At 38.0% G+C, this 17,971-nt stretch overlaps 1 pseudogene; it reads right to left on the reverse strand.

The window, feature by feature from the left end:
• Positions 1-739: 739 nt before the first annotated feature.
• LOC147291260 (uncharacterized) lies at positions 740-3,223 on the reverse strand (annotated as a pseudogene).
• Between the last annotated feature and the right edge of the window lie 14,748 nt (positions 3,224-17,971).

Consider the following 17,971-nt stretch of genomic DNA (forward strand, 5'->3'; position numbering starts at 1 on the left):
CTTCAGTCTCATCATGTCCAGAGTAGGTGTAATGCGAAGAATAATCATCCCAAGATACTTCTCCAGCATAATTTTGCATGTAATTGCCAACATGCCAACCATATGGATCAGGAACCTGTTGTAGTTGAATTTGCCCATAAGCATACTCATTTGAAGAGTTTGTCTCTTGTTGTGCCAATGAGTTACTATCAGACTCAACCAAGTAAGGCAGATGTGGTGGGTAGAATATTGGAGGGTTTTGCCCATAATTGTAATTGTCACTTCCTAACCCCATAGAGCCAAAAGTGGTGGATAATGAATCTTCTTCTTCTTGTGCCAAACTCTCATGACCTCTTTGTCTGCGACTATAGTCTTTTCCTATGGCACCAATTCCTGGTCCGGCACGCCGACTCCCATGATCTTCATCTTGTGTTGCACGTGTGTAGTTTGCTTCGACAGAAAATGGGCTCATATACTCTTGAGAATGTCCAGTGACATCTTCATTTCCACCACCACTACCTCTACCTCCACTGTTGGTAGGAGTGCCCGATCTTGTGCTAGAGTTGCCTGATCGAGAAGGATTAGTGGGAACTGGCTCAGTACGATGTGTCGACCTTGGTTGCATAAGTTCATTGAAACTTGCAGTAGGGCTCACCTCCTCATTTAGAACTCTGTCCACATTGATACCTTCCTGACGTGCTTGAGCTGCAATATTAGGGTCTAGATTGCCTGCATCATCATCTAAATGGAAGGGCCTAATCTACTGATAAAGTTGGTTTTCCTCCACATCATCATCCCCTATAGTAGCATCGTATATATCCAGCGGATCATATTCATCAACGCGATCCTCCTCTGCTTTCTTGTCTCGAAGTGCAAGTCTCATATTATAGTAGTAATACACCATCTTTTCTAACCTACTATATGAGAGCCTGTTTCGTTGTTTGGTGTGTATGAGTGCGAAAGTGCTCCAGTTTCTTTCACAAGCTGATGATGACGCCGTTTGTGATAAAATTTTGATGGCTAACTTCCTCACAGTAGGCGCATCACTCCCATACATGATCAACCATTCACCTGAAATGAAAAATTTGTTTGTCTAAGTGTAACTATAAATATAAATATTTAAGTTAATCTAACTAATACAAGTACGATGTATACTCACTAGGAGACATTCGTGATCTAGCGGCCTTTGCAGCTCGCTCTCCGAACATTTTCCGGGCATCTTTAAAATATGTTAACTAGATACAAATACAATACAAATTATACAATATCAATCAAATAAATAATTTAAGACAATCAAATTCTATAAAGTATTAATATTTTTCGTAAGGATTCTTATGGGCCTTATGGCAAATTATTTTTACCTCATTTCCAAATTAGCCAACTTCTGGTGAATAGGGATCCAATTTGGAGAATACGTTGTGCACAGCCCGAATAAGTTCACCATCATCTCCAACGCCAGGTCTATATTGATAGCGAGGATTCAAATAATAGGCTGCAATCATGCATCAAGTATATATAAAAATACATAATTAGTAATTTAGTTCATTAATTGAAAGCTAAATCAATTAAAAAAAATGCGGAACCAAAATAACAAATAAATTATTGGGTTACTTGCTGCGTGCAAATCGTATTGTAACGTTTTAAACCATCGATCGTTGATGATTTTTATTACTCACTGTGCACCCTGTTTTTTTTCTAGCTCTTCCTTCACGACACGCATCAACTCATAAATTGATGACATTGTAGGATACACTTCTGTGTCGACAATACGTAAAACTACGTAGAAAGGTTCAAACAGACCGCACACCTTATGCACCTGTTGCCAAAAAGAGTGATCAAGAACTATATTTTCAACCGTGATGCCTGCATCTGAACGCCGGAAATTGCTACGACCCCAATCATCACTGGTGAACAATTGCTTCAGCCCCATCATCTTACCATACAAACTATCTAATGCAATATAGTTTGTAGCAAATCGGGTGACACCAGGACGAACAATATCTCCCTTCGTGATCTCTCGCATCTTTGCCAACAACCAGTTATGGTTGTAAATATAATTTGTGATCATTCTGACTTTTTTAATCACATTAGCAACCTGCTCTTTCTTCCCCATCTCTTCAAACATTAGATCAATGCAATGTGCTGCACACGACGTCCAGTACACATTGTATTTGTTCATTAACTTCTTACCTGCTTTGACAAATGCGGAACCATTGTCGGTCACAACTTGAACAACATTTTCCTTTTCAGCCTCCGTGATTACATCCTTCAGTAGCCCATAAATATATTTATGATCCTTTATGCAATCTGAAGAATCAACGGACTTAAGGAATACCGACTTCCCTCTTGAGTAGGCCATGAAGTTTATGATAGACAGTTTGGTTGGACCTGTCCAACCATCGCACATGATTGTGCAACTATAAGTTGCCCAATTGGCCTTCAATTTGTTTACATGCTCTTGCATTTCTTGAAACTCCTGGTCCAAAAATCTGGTGCGTATCTGATAGGGTGTTGGAGGTTCCACTCCTACTCCTGCCTGTTGACATCCTATCACCAAATTTTTGAAATGATGAGATGCTGCTTTTAAAGGAGGAACATTTTCATATATGAAGAACTTGCTGATCAAGCGTTGCATCCCATCTTTGATTGACCCTCCGGAAAAGAGATTTTTAACACTCTTTTGGCGTGCTTGAGCTGCCTTGTACAAGCTTGGTGCTACTGGAGGTGTTGGTCGTGATTCCCTCATGCTTGATCCTCTTCGCATCTGTGCACCACTACTAGACCCAGAACCTTGTCCCCTGTTTGGGACTTTATGTAAGTGTTCCCTCTCCCATTCTGCTGCTCTAAAGGCTCGAAGTGCAGCTCGAAATTCTCTTCGCTCTTGAGGCCCCATATCATCATTATGATCCTCATCATCATCATCCTCATCATCATCACTCAGCTTAATCTGACCTTGTTCTCGAAGCTCTTCTCTGAGCTCTTCCATCCTTTGTATTTTTTTGCTTTTTTGGTGTTGTTTGTGTTGCATCCCTGCAATGATGAATTGTTTCACTTCTGGTGGGACACTCTTGCATCGCTGCACATTGTGTCCAGGATCCATACCACTAAGGTGGTATTTCAAGCGTGTCACTCCAGCACCCTTCATTACAAGGCCACAATATTTGCATATTGAACCTTGTCTGCCACCCGGTAGTGGATCGGCATGATCCCAAGCTGGATCATGTGATCTCCCTCCACTGGCCATTGAATCCTAAATTCCTAATAACAAAAAGACATACACAATAACACAACAACAATAACAATAACAATTAAATTCCATATTAATATCATATCAGTATATCACCAAGAAATTAATATCATATTAGTTATTAACTTATTACTAATTAGTAATTTCATATCATATTCATATTACCAATTGGCAATTCCATATTTCCATATTACTAATTTGTAATTTCATATCATATCACCAATTTCATTTCCATATTACTAATTTCATATTAATTATTAATTTATTACCAACTCCATATTAATTTTACTAATTTTAAATTACCAATTCGGCAATTCCATACATGATACATATTAGATACTATTAACAAATCATACAAATTCCATATTAATTATTAACAAATCATACTAATTCCAATTTCATAATCATATCATATCACCACTTTCAACTTCCATATCAATATTTATATATCATACAAATTACACAAATCATACAAATCAAATTCAACCTAAAATTATACAATCAATTCCAAAATTATACGATTAAAGATTCAAAATTAACCCAAAATCATACACTTATACAAATCAAAATCAACCCAAAATTATACAATTAATTCCAAATCTATATAAATCAACCCAAGATCAATATAATTTACATGTAAACCCAAAATATGATATTGATCAATTGATGTTAGATAATATTTAAAAGTGGGTAAATGATATACTCAACCTCATACATACAGATATACTCATATACATCAATACATGATACATTAATTTAGACATTTACACTGTTAGTCTATAAGTCTATTAGACAGTTTAGAGTTTAGATTAGTCTATTAGACTATTACTCACAGTCACGGGTTGATGGCACTTCGCACAAACTGATTTCAGGGGGGTTAAGAGAGAGAAACTCCGGGGGCTTCGAGGTGGCCGGAACGGCGCTGCAAGCCGAGAATGGCGCCAAGAAGATAGAGACGCCCGAGAACGGCGCTGCAAGACGAGAAGATGGAGGAGAGAGGCGAGAGAGAGAGAAGAGACAGAGAGAAGAGACAGAGCCGAGAAGACGGAGGAGAGAGGAGGCGCTGCAGATCGGGTTTGAGATCGATGGAGGTGTGTGCCGACGACTATGCAGGTGAGATTGTGAGGCTGTGTATTTGAGGAACTGAGGGAAATTTGGTGCGCTGGGGGCTGGGGTTAGCTAGGTATTTGAGGGAAATTTTGTCAAAGTTTCCCTAAATTTCGCTTAAATTTCGTCGAAATTTCCCTCAAATTCAAAAAAATTTGCATTTAGGGTATCCGAAATTTCGAATATTTCGCCGAAATTTACTGAAATTCGGTCGAATTGGTGTTAAAATTTCGGACCCCCAAAAAATCAAAATTTTCGGCGAAATTTCACCGAAAACTTCGAAATTTAAACCCTTGGACATACCGGAGGGATGTTGTTCGTGTGGCTCCAAGTTCAAAATGTTTAGAAATATATGATAAAAATAGAAAGCAATAAATGGGGTAATTAATGAATACTTGATGAGTGATGACCATGAAGTCGCAGCTTGTAAACTGCGGTCTGCGATTCATGTATCAAACTTGCTTTTATTCATATATGTACTGTTCGGGGCAGTTTGCAGACTATCAATAGACAATAGGAGCTTTTGTCAGACTTATCTGTTTCCCCGAACACTTATATATATATAAGAGGATTCTTCTTTTATCCTCCATATAGCTCGTCATTAGTCCTTCGCAATTGCGCTCAATACATTTGGTATTCGTACTTTCAAATTTACCACTACATTGCCAAAAAAAAAAAGAAACACAGCTCATCCTCGCCGATGGATCAGACATGTTAAAATTCTGTAATCTTCATATGTCAATGAATCAACATCCGTTCGTTAATTACTTAGGTTTTATGCTTAAACTTCTAGGTTTAGAGGGGCATTCCACACCCAAAAGTAATGAATAATTTAATTAAGGGAAAATTTGAGTAAAATGACTCCAATTTAGGTGTTAGAAACCAGATCAGTACTCCCGCTTCATACTTTTCACTAATGGCTTCAAGATAAGTATTCGCATTCTCTTAGGTGTTGAAAATTATATGTTATAATATTCATTTCATATTATAATATTTCATTTCTAATATTGAATGAAAACTGAAAAGTGTTGTTGACAATCAAACATTCACTTTCCTTTTGCCAAGCAGTGCCACATATTGCAGTAGTTGGTTGTGCCTCTTCACAAGGATATGTCTGATGCAAAAGTTGCATCTTTCTTTGTGAACAGCCACCGTGTGTATTGTTTAGTGTTTAGTTGTGTTCTTTCACACCTCTTGGGTTCTATATAAACCCATGATGCTCTGTATTATTTTTTAAGTAATTTTCTAGTTTCTAGTCACTCTATTCTTCTCCTCCTATCATTTACTAAAGAGAGTACAAATATATAATTGGTTCGCTAGAGTTCAAAATTGTAGTGCTTTAATTTAGAATTATTGATTGTTGTATCCTGGGAGGACGGACGCCAAAGGAACTGCAAGCACAAGTGCAGGGGTGAAATTCTGTCTTTAGGACATTGCAATTTGCAAGCCTCAATCACAATCAGTTAGTATTTCTTTGTGTCTATTTTTTCATTTTACTTATTTAAAGTATGTATACATTTTATTGTATTATTATTATTATTATTATCTATTATTGAAATTTCCTGTTATCAAATCCATATTTCTGATTAATGTTCCAACATGTCAACCATAGCCCTCTTCATAATTAACAGTGTCATCTTATTGGCCTTTTCCCATTTATCAAACTTAACCTTTTCTTCTTGAGTGCTATCTAGTGTCAGTGCAGCTGGTATGTTCTCCCTAAGTGCCAGGTCCAAATCATTGAGTTCCAGCACAATTTCGATGTCCTGCTTCTAATTCTTGAAATTGTGACCATTGAGGGGTTCAATGCTAGTAAAACTCATGGAAGCTGCATATTGAAACTGAATAAATCAAAACAATATTAAAAATTTGATTATAAGTGAGTGTATATCTAATACCCCATACTGCATACATTCCTTGATGCATGAATCGAATTTGTTGTTCATGCAGCAAGAACTTTATGTTCTGTATGATGTTATGATCCTGATATAAGGTCACTTGTTTTGTGTGTTCTTGTCTGCAATTTGTCTAGCAGTAAGAGCAACCAAAAGAAAAACTGACCTTATATACAGATCATAACATGATAATCCTGACCTTGAGTAATCGATAGATGTCAATTGATATATAAAATGACAGGATTATGTCAATTGAATATTCTAAAGTTTAAACGTGTAAACATGTATATAGAAACATATTTAAAGTCATGTATAGTACAAGATCAATAAAAATTATTTTCGAACAAATCAGAGTAACAACCAAACAGAAAAACAACTGTGAATCGAATAAAAATTGTTTATGTAATATGGTAGAATGCTAATCAATGATTTATTCTGTATCTTAGTCTTTAGATTGTGTAGGATGGCTCTGATACCACATGTAAACACCTTTACATCTATAGTATACACAAAACACAAGTAATATGAACAATCATTGAATACTGTAGCACAACCAAACACAGACATAACATATATATTACTAACCTGATGAAGCCATGAAACTGATTGCCAGTCACAGCAGTAAATGACCTCTCACACAATAGGACAGAAGGAATAGGTATCGACATCTCTGTGTGACCAGGGACCAATGCTTATATAGAGCCAAAAAGAATCCTAGCTCCTCCCATCAAGGTGTGCCGGATCATATCCTTATAGGACTATATCAGACTTTGCTTAAGACTTGTCTTGCATATTGTGTAATTCCTCAAGGTATCTAAGTCTCCTAATTCAATCCACAGTAGTAATCTGAATAAGTGAATGACTAGTTAAGTTTTCCTAACGGTCCTATTGCTTATAGCGTAAGCAATGTTAATGACATACTAATTCCTAATACAACAAGGAATGTCCACTGAATTCTGACATATATGGCTCCAGAGTTGTTCTATAAGAATATTGGTGGTTTCTCATACAAAGCTGATCGATGTGTATAGTTTTGGAATGTTGCTGATGGAAATGGCAAGCAAAAGAAAGAATTTAAATGCATTGGTAGAGCATTCAGCCAAAGCTACTTCCCCTCATGGGTGTACGACCAATACAATGAGGGAAAGGATTTGCAGATAGGTGATGTTACAGAGGAGGAAAGAAAAATAGTGAAAAGGATGGTTGTAACTGCCTTATGGTGTATTCATTTGAAGCCAAGTGATCGTCTTTCAATGAACAAAGTCATACAGATGCTCAAAGGAGATGTTGATGGCCTAGAAATTCCTTCGAAGCCTTATCTGTGCATGCCCACAAGAGATTCTTGTCTTGGATATTCAAGATAATTTGAATCCAACATGTTCTAACGTGGAGCTGACATTTACTATGTCAGCTAGGTGACGATCAACGACTACTTAATTGGTATAAATATTTTGAAACACGAGTCTTTGCTATGAGTTTGTCTATCCATTATGCAGATATGGCAGACATAAGTGGAACTAGAGATATCCATTGGTTTACCAGAAACTAATATTGATATTAATTCCATGTATTAATACCTATATATATCTCATTGAGTATATATAGGAATTCCATCTAATCGGAATTTCTTATTCTCTTCTGTTCTACTTCTTATGAACTCTACCATCCATGAATTAGTAGATGGACTCTATGGAGCTGCCTTCTTTGTTAATTGGACAGGAATTGAGGTTTGGTTCTCAGTACCATATCTGCTGAAGGAATAAAATCTGTGAACCATTTGGTAAGAACTCATAAACAAGAGCTCTTCTAATTAAACCCATCAGCACGGAAGCCAATTTACCAAACGAACCAGATTGACATGGTGGATAATGATATGACCCATTGTTCCCACTTCCTTGAGTAAATTTCACCCGGGGGCCAATTTTATTTGAGTGATCCATTTTAGATCCTATATATGTTCCGATTGGAAAATCAATCAAGAATAAGATATAATATATATGAATTTTAAAATTAATAAAAGATCTACATTGTGGGCTGCAGCCCATGCAATTTTCTTTTTCTAAATGTTGCCTAAGTACGTTTTATACTCGGCTTATCCCCAATTTCAACCCCAGCTCACCTACACAGAAATGTAACTCAAGGCCATTCCCTAAGTCTAACCCTTCCACTCCCAGTTCCCTATTTCAGGTGTTGCTACTTGCTTTCTACTTTTGACATTTAACAAGTTTTGCACATTTGACAAATTTCAAAAGAACAAATGTGACTCGATCTTCAATTTCGAAAAGAAAATTTCGATTAGGAAAAAAGAAGTTTGCATGGTATGTTTAGCCTATCCCATTTAAAATCCTAGATTCGTGAAAGATAAAGGAAAAATAAGGCAGTCATATATGCATCTGGCTGGAAAATGTATATATCAGAATTCGATTTTAAATTCTAATGACTAAGTGGGCTAAACGTTGTTTCATAAATTGTCACTGTAGATTTCTTTGATCCTGGACGTCATATATATATTCGTAAAAAATCTCTCCTCAAATGTATCTTTATTGTTTAGATTTATTACTTTTTATGGTTATTAACTCTTGAAATTATTCAAAATGACGCAAGTTTAATTTTTACTTAAACTAATAAGAACAACAAAGTAATGTAACAAGAATTAATGACAATCTGCCAAACGTTTGGCAGCTGCAACTGTAGCACTAGCTCAACCAGTACAATAACAAACTAATAAGCAAGGCCCATTGAGTGATCTCAAGTTGCTCTTTTTGTTTTCGGTCCAGATCTTAAGTGATTCAGTCTAGTGTATTTAGGCTTGCACATCTCAAAGTTAGTCAAGCCTTTGGTTCTGCTCACTTTTGTTGTATATATTTCTCACAGATTATCGAGTACTCCTCATTAACATTGGTATGAGCTTCTATTTCTTGCATATAATCAAGTCTTTGACTTAGTTCACTTTTTAAACTTAAAGTTATAATCTTCAATTTTGTCGACTTTTGTTAATTTGTTAATTTGTATCTTATTTCTTGCAGATAAACGATAGACCATGATGATCATATATTCATATGGATACCGACCATAGTGGGCTCATATGCCGATAGAGTGAGGCCCAAACGTTCCTGCGGTATGTGGTATGCTAACCTGGAATCTTATGTGGTCACCCCATGGGACTTCCGCTCAGAATCTCCCAGTCAGTAGGGCCATGGATTGTACAAAAGGTGGCTGCCCATGTATGGGGTTGATGTTTTTGTTGGAAGAAAAAAAGTCAAGTTGGGCGGCCAATTTGAGGGGAAGCCTTTGGATAATTTGACTTGTATGTAGACCAGTAGAGTCGAGTTGGAGATTGTGCTTAAGCATTTGCCAATGTTGATTGTGCTTAAGCATTTGCCAGACTAAGCTAGTTAATTAAGTTTACAGTTATGTTAGTTAATTGACAAGTTAATTTGATTGTAATTGTACACGTGGCTGTGTCTCATAGGACACCAATTGATTGGTTGAGCTGAGCTCATAGGCTCACGCTCTTGGCATGCCTCAGCATTGTAGTGACTGCCTTTATGTAACAGAATTGCATCAATGAAACAGTGGCGTGAGCACTGGAACTTTTACAGAGATTGAATTCATTTAGTTCCCCCCCTTTCAGCTTCAATGCTGCTTCCTCCCTCATCCAAAAGTCTAATTTAATTAAAAACAAATCACACCTAAATTCTACATGGTATCAGAGCCTTGGTTTGAATCAAGGTGTACTGGGGCGTGATTCTGTGAGAAGAAAACAGAGTGAAACAAGCAAGGATTTGTGTTGCAATGGCAAGCTCTGGAGGTGGTGAGCTACGAGCTCCTATCTTTGATGGTAATGAATTCGATTATTGGAAAGTAAGAATGATTACCATTTTCAAGTCACAAGGTTTGTGGAAGCTAGTAGAAAAAGGGATCACAGTCCCTGAATCAAAGAAAAAGAAGAGTTCTAAGAAAGATGAACAAGCTGAAGGTGTAGATGTTGATGAAGAGATGGAAGCATACCTTGAAGAACAACACATGAAAGATGCAAAGGCATTAGGCATCATTCAAGGAGCAGTCTCCAAAGAAATCTTTCCTCGAATTGTTAATCAAGAAACAGCAAAGGGAGCTTGGAACCTACTGCAGGAGGAGTACCATGGTGATGAACAAGCTAGATCTGTGAAGTTGCAAGGTCTACGCAGAGAGTTTGAGTATATGAGAATGAGGGACAATGAATGCCTTGCTGATTATTTTTCCAGGTTCTTTGATTTAACAAATCAGATGGAGAAATATGGTGAGATTCTCTCACATCAGAGAATGGTTCAAAAGGTACTTATCAGCTTAAGCAAGATTTATGATCCAATGTGTGTAGTGTTAGAAAGAACTTGTGATCTGAATTCAGTTTCAGTACATGAGGTTGTTGGATCCTTGAAGAGTTATGAGCTTCGATTGAATAGACATGAGGAAGATGATGGACACACAGAGAAGGCATTCTCCAGTATGAGCATCACTCCAAAAGGCCAAAACTCACAGAATAGGCCATATGCTCATGATGGAGGAAGGAAGGGACAGAAGCAATGGAAAGGAAAACCAAGGAAATGGGATGCCAAGTTTCAGGTTGCTGGAAAACAGGAAAGAGGTACTGACTCTGGGAAGCAGAAATGTAGGATTTGTGATAAACTTCACTATGGTGACTGTTGGTTCAAAGGAAAGGTCAAGTGTCACAAATGTGACAAATTTGGTCACATGATGAAGGATTGTCATCAGCTTAACAGGAGGGGTGAAGTGGTGAATTATGCCAATCAGGTCCAGGACACTGCCACAATGTTCTATGCATGTCATATGGCATCTGTGCAAAAGGAACATGGGGCCTGGTATCTTGACAGTGGCTGCAGCAACCATATGACAAGCTGTGAGTCACTTCTTATCAACATTGATCGAAGTGTGAGGTGCAAGGTCAAAATGGGAACTGGTGACTTAGTGGAGTCTACTGGCAAAGGTACATTGGTGGTTGAAACAAAGAAAGGAGTCAGACACATACCTGAAGTGATGATTGTCCCTGGTCTGGATGAGAATCTGCTCAGTGTTGGACAGATGATTGAGCATGGATATTGGCTTGTTTTTGGAGATTTCATGGTTTCCATTTATGGAGACAAGAACCTGCAGGAACCTGTCACTACTGTCAAAATGAAAGGAAACAGATGCTTCCCTCTTTCATTTGACAGTGTAACTCCCTTTATGGCAAATTCAGTTACCACTATAGGATCAACTTGGAAGTGGCACAGAAGGTTTGGTCATTTGAACTTTGGAAGTCTGAAAAGGTTACAAGAAAATGAGATGGTATATGGTCTACCAAGTTTGACAGACAGTGATCACATGTGTGAAAGCTGTGCAATGGGAAAAGCTCATAGGCAACCCTTTGACAAAGACAAAGTCAGAAAAGCTACTGACCTTTTGGAGTTAGTACACACAGATGTGTGTGGTCCCATGACAGAAACAATTGGAGGTAACAAATACTTTCTCACCTTTATTGATGACAAGTCAAGAATGTGTTGGGTCTATTTCTTGAAGTTCAAGTCAGATGCATTCAGTGTGTTTAAGAAATTTAAAGCAATGGTTGAATTGCAATGTGGATTTAAGCTTAAGAAATTGAGAAGTGATAGAGGGGGGGAGTATACCTCTCATGCCTTTGAGAAATTCTGTGAGGAGGTGGGAATTGAGAAGCAATTAACTGTTGCTTACTCACCTCAGCAGAATGGCATTGCTGAAAGGAAGAACAGGACCATAATGGAAATGGCCAGGACTATGCTCCATGAAAAGAAGCTGCCACAGAGTTTTTGGGGAGAAGCAGTCAATACTGCTGTCTACCTATTGAACAGGTGCCCTACAAATGCCTTAGATAACAAAACTCCATTTGAGGAGTACAGTGGAAGGAAGCCAGGTGTTAAACATCTAAGAGTCTTTGGTTCTGTATGCTTTACTCATGTTTCTGCACAAAATAGGCAGAAACTTGATGAAACTGGTCAGAGAGGCATCTTTGTGGGATATGGAACTCGAGAGAAGGGTTATAGAGTGTTTGATCTGAAGAATAACAAAGTGGTTGTCTCTAGGAGTGTGATTTTCGATGAAAACTCACTGTGGGATTGGAATTCTAAAGAAACTGTTTATATAACAGTACCTTTTGAAAGTGAGCAGACAAGCAATGCTGCAGAAGGTGAGGTTGAACCTGCAACACCTATGCAATCTCCAAGAGTGTCTAATGAGGCTGCAAGTGTGGAAAACTCATGTCCAAGTCCACTCACAGAAGGCTCAAGTGGTGGAACAAGTGTGACAAGGACTGATGTTCCAATTTCTACAGCTGAAAGGGAAATTGGGATGTCAGATACCTATGATAATACTCCAAAGAAGTGGAAGAACCTCAATGAGGTGTTTGCTCAATGCAAGTTTAGTGTAATAGAACCTGAGAGTTTTACTGAAGCTGTTAAAGACCAAGCATGGCAGAAAGCAATGTCAGAAGAGATTGCTATGATTGAGAAAAACCAGACTTGGAAGCTTGTAGATAGACCAAGTGACAAACCTATAGTGGGAGTAAAGTGGATTTACAAGATCAAACTCAATCTGGATGGCACAATTCAGAAACACAAGGCAAGACTAGTTGCTAAAGGCTATACACAGAAGCCAGGAATTGATTTCAATGAAACCTTTGCTCCTGTGGCAAGGTTAGACACCATAAGAACACTGATTGCTCTAGCAGCTAAGAATGGCTGGAAGCTTTACCAACTTGATGTCAAATCAGCCTTTCTCAATGGAATCCTAGAGGAGGAAGTATATGTGGATCAACCAGATGGGTATGTTGTCAAGAATCAGGAGCACAAGGTGTATAAACTGCATAAAGCCCTCTATGGCTTGAAACAGGCTCCACGAGCTTGGTATGGAAATATTGACAGTTATTTGTTGGAATGTGGCTTTGAGAAAAGTCCTAGTGAAGCAACTTTGTATGTTAAAAGCAAGGAAGGCCAGGGCACACTTATTGTGTCAATCTATGTAGATGACATTGTCTACACAGGAAGCAGTGACAGCATGCTAGTGGAATTCAAAAGGGATATGATGAACAGATATGAAATGTCTGATCTTGGTCTGTTGCATCATTTTCTTGGAATGGGAGTGATCCAGCTAGAAGGGAGTATCTTTATTCATCAAAGAAAGTATGCTCTCAACTTGCTAGAGAAATTTGGGCTAAAGGATTGCAAACCTGTGTCCATCCCATTGTCAACAACTGAAAAATTAAGGAAGGAAGATGGAAGTGAGCCTGCAGATGAAGGCTTATACAGAAAACTGGTTGGAAGCTTGTTATACCTAACTGCTACAAGGCCTGACATTATGTTTGCAACAAGCTTACTAGCTAGGTTCATGCATTGTCCCTCTGCTAAACACCTAGGAACAGCTAAAAGGGTGTTAAGATATGTGCAGGGAACCATTGACTATGGCATTCAGTATAGGAAAGGAGATTCTGCCATTCTCATAGGCTATTGTGACAGTGATTGGAGTGGAGATGAGGATGATATGAGATCCACATCAGGCTATGCATTCTCTTTTGGGAGTGGTGCATTTTCATGGGCATCAGTCAAGCAACATAGTGTTGCTCTCTCTACTGCAGAGGCAGAATATATGAGTGCTTCAGAGGCTACATCACAAGCTATTTGGCTCAGGTTTGTCCTACAAGACTTTGGAGAAGAGCAAGTTGAACCAACTACCCTACTGTGTGATAACACATCTGCAATTGCAATGTCCAAGAACCCTGTATTTCACCAGAGGTCAAAGCACATAAAGAGAAAATTTCATTTCATAAGGGATGCTATTCATGATGGAGTGGTTGATCTGGTTTACTGCAAAGGAGAAGACCAACTTGCAGACATTTTCACGAAGGCATTAGCCAAAGACAGGTTCTGTTGGTTAAGGAGTAAGCTTGGAGTCAAGTCTGCCAAATCCTTAGAAGGGAGTGTTGATTGTGCTTAAGCATTTGCCAGACTAAGCTAGTTAATTAAGTTTACAGTTATGTTAGTTAATTGACAAGTTAATTTGATTATGTAATTGTACACGTGGCTGTGTCTCATAGGACACCAATTGATTGGTTGAGCTGAGCTCATAGGCTCACGCTCTTGGCATGCCTCAGCATTGTAGTGACTGCCTTTATGTAACAGAATTGCATCAATGAAACAGTGGCGTGAGCACTGGAACTTTTACAGAGATTGAATTCATTTAGTTCCCCCCCTTTCAGCTTCAATGCTGCTTCCTCCCTCATCCAAAAGTCTAATTTAATTAAAAACAAATCACACCTAAATTCTACATCAGTAGGGCCATGGATTGTACAAAAGGTGGCTGCCCATGTATGGGGTCGATGTTTTTGTTGGAAGAAAAAAAGTCAAGTTGGGCGGCCAATTTGAGGGGAAGCCTTTGGATAATTTGACTTGTATGTAGACCAGTAGAGTCGAGTTGGAGGCCTTAATCATCATCCAATCAACTTGTATAATGAATGCAATTTTATGGAATCTAACTAGCAAGAGAAGATAGAGTTACGAGTACGACATAAAGACTAGAAAGAAAATTCAATGGTTGTGTTTCCTTTTGCTTGCTGTAGGGTAATTCGCTCTATTCAGACAATGATCGAATATACCATGTTTATTGAAATTTCTTCATTCCAATTCCTAAAAAATTTATGAGTGTCTCACTCTCACATTAATAAGTGACAATTACTTATCGATTCCTCTATAAAGCAGGACTTCTTACTTTTGTCCAATTACTATGCAGAAATTAAGTTTGTGGAAAGCTCTAGGTACATCAATTGTATGATATACATGACTTTAACGCCCACTCACATGTAACCATTTCATGCACTTAGAAAGTGTAAAAATCTGGAGTTAACCACTAATAAGGTCCTAATACACTTTTAGCATGCTAATAACCTTGCATGCAGAAATTTTTGAACTTTAAGAACATAAATCATGTCCATTAGATGGGTGCTTTACGTGATCGATCTATGAGCGTAACTGCATTGTGAAAAAAATTATATAATTATAGTGCAATCCCCATTGATTGGAGTTCGTCTTTTTTCACAATGTAGTTACGCTCATATATTCTTAACAAAAAACTCAAAATTTTGAATCTTAAAGCTCTTTAATCTCATAAAACATATTAAATTACTTATATACACTCAAGGAATGAAATTTCAAAAATGTCGACGAAATTTTCGTTTTTTTGGGGTCCCAAAATTTTATCATGTATCCACTATTTTTCGTAATTATTTTGGCGAAATTTTGCCTGAAATTTCAAACACGTAGCACGTACGTTTTTGTAAAATTTCTCCAAATTTCGCTACATTTCGACTAAATTTCGAGAAATTTCGCTGTGATTTACACGAAGTCCTAATTTCTAACTTGTGTATAACATTTGAAGACTGAGATGCTAGCCAAGAAGGCGAGTTATTTGGAGGAGGTGGCCAGCCAATACCCTCCGGACACTCCGTTGGAGTCGATTTCAGTCCCCGATCACGATGCCGGTCTTCATATTATGATGGAGACACTGGGTGTTAGGCTTGATAGGGAGATACGCTGAATGGGAGCGGGTCGGGTTTGTGACCTCAGAGCCTCCTCGTCTTCGTCTCAGTCATCTGCAGAATTAGTCAACTTGTCCACTGAAGTGCAGCTGTTAAGGGGTCAGCTAGAAGAATCGAGAGCGGCATATGCACAGTAGACGAGTAAGGTGTATCAGATGGAGCAGATGTTCGGCCAGTTGGCCAGGATCGTACCTGGGTCTGTGCTGCCACCGAATATTGACCAGTGCATGCCAGGCTCCTCCACCAGTGCCGATGATGTTGACCTAGGAGGCCATTAGTGATTGCTTGTATCGATTATATTTGCATATAATATTAAATTGTTACTACTTTGTATGGATATATGGATATATAAATTTATTAATTTTGTGTTATATAGTTTTTGAATAAAAATTTTTTAAAAAAATATTAAATTTAAATATATAATCTAAATAAAAAATATATTTTTTAAAAATAAATATGTTTAGGCGAAGAAATTGTTTGTCGCCTAAACATACTTTGGGCGACGAATTGTAGTTCCTCCCCCAAAGAATGTTTACGTGACAGAAATATTCGTCGCCTAAACACACTTTAGGCGATGAATAATTAATTTCGTTGCCCAAATTATGTTTAGGCGACGAACAATTTCGTCGCTTAAACATACTTTGGGAGATGAACAATAATTTTGTCGCCCAAAGTATGTTTAGGCGATGAATAATTTCGTCACTTAAACATGCTTTGGGAGAGGAACTACACTTCGTCGCCCAAAGTATGTTTAGGCAATGAACAATTCGTCGCCTAATAAATCGTTGAGAACTCAAATTTCTACTAATGAAAAATTGAGCTTGTAAATCATTTGTGACAACCGCCCCTCCCTAGAATATAAAAGGGAAAATTTTAGCTAAAAAACTTCAACTATACCACATGTCTTTATTAGGACATGAATTTCATTTTGTGTCAACTGAGCACTGAAACTTTCATTTTGTGTCAATTAAGAACTCTGTTTTTTTCAGTTGTTATCTCAATTTTGGCTCGACATTGGACCCATCAAACCTTCACCAAATTCAGCAAACTTATATTGGGTTTAAAGCTATGCATCTCCTTTTTACAACCATATAAACGTCACTTAAATCAGACCTCTACAACTCCATATAATCGGCCCCAAAGTAGGGTACCCGAAACTGTCTAATTTTCTAAATATTTTCTCAGAGGTCCGATTGGACAGTTTCGGGTACCCTACTTTGGGGCCGATAATCTGGAGTTGTAAATGTCCGATTTGAGTGATTTTTATATAGTTGTAAAGAGAAGATGCATAACTTTAAACCAAGTATAAGTTTGCTGAGTTTAGTAGAGGTTTGATGGGTCCAATGTCGAGCTAAAGTTGAGATAAAAACTGAAAAAAACAGGGTCCTTAATTAACAAAAAATCAAAGTTTCAGTCCTCAGTTGATATAAAGTGAAATTCATATCCTGAATAGAGATATGGGGTATAGTTGGAGTCCTTTGGCTAAAATTTTCCCAATATAAAATTATGCACACAGTTTATAAAAAAATAAAATAAAATAGTGACCCTTCTTATGTAGTTTGCATATTTGAAGTTGTGTTATTTATAATTCATAATAAAAAGGCCAACCTTGAGAATTTGGGAGCTCAATTCAAGTACCGTTGTGCTTTTGTTGGAAAAGGAGAAGCTTAGTCAACACCCTCCTCTGGCAACTTTAGTCTTTGCATGCAAGGAGTTTACGAAGAAGGACCGGGTCTCTGAGGTCTATCACATATTCACATATATCAAGAGAACTTGGGGTTTCAAAAACACATTGGGCATTCCAGCTGGGCTCTTTATTCATATGGTTACCAACCATAGTGGGCTCATAAGTTCAGAACTATGAATATGGGGCCAAATACAAATCGAGCGAGGCCCTAACGTTACCTCAGTAACTTGGGCCTCAAACCCGGGCTAACCTAGAATCTGCCTCAGCACTCTTCTGTGGTCACCCCCATATGAGACTTCCTGCTAGGACATCTCCCAGTCAGTAAGGCCATGGATAATACACAAGGTGGCTGCCCATGTATGGGGTCCATGTTTTTGTAGGAAGACTATAAAGTCAAGTTGGGCGGCCAATTCGAGGGGAAGCCTTTGAATCATTCAACTTATAATTAAGAGGTG

The sequence above is a fragment of the Dryas octopetala genome, chromosome 3, assembly GCF_963921425.1.
Source record: "Dryas octopetala chromosome 3, drDryOcto1.1, whole genome shotgun sequence".
Lineage (NCBI taxonomy): Eukaryota > Viridiplantae > Streptophyta > Magnoliopsida > Rosales > Rosaceae > Dryas > Dryas octopetala.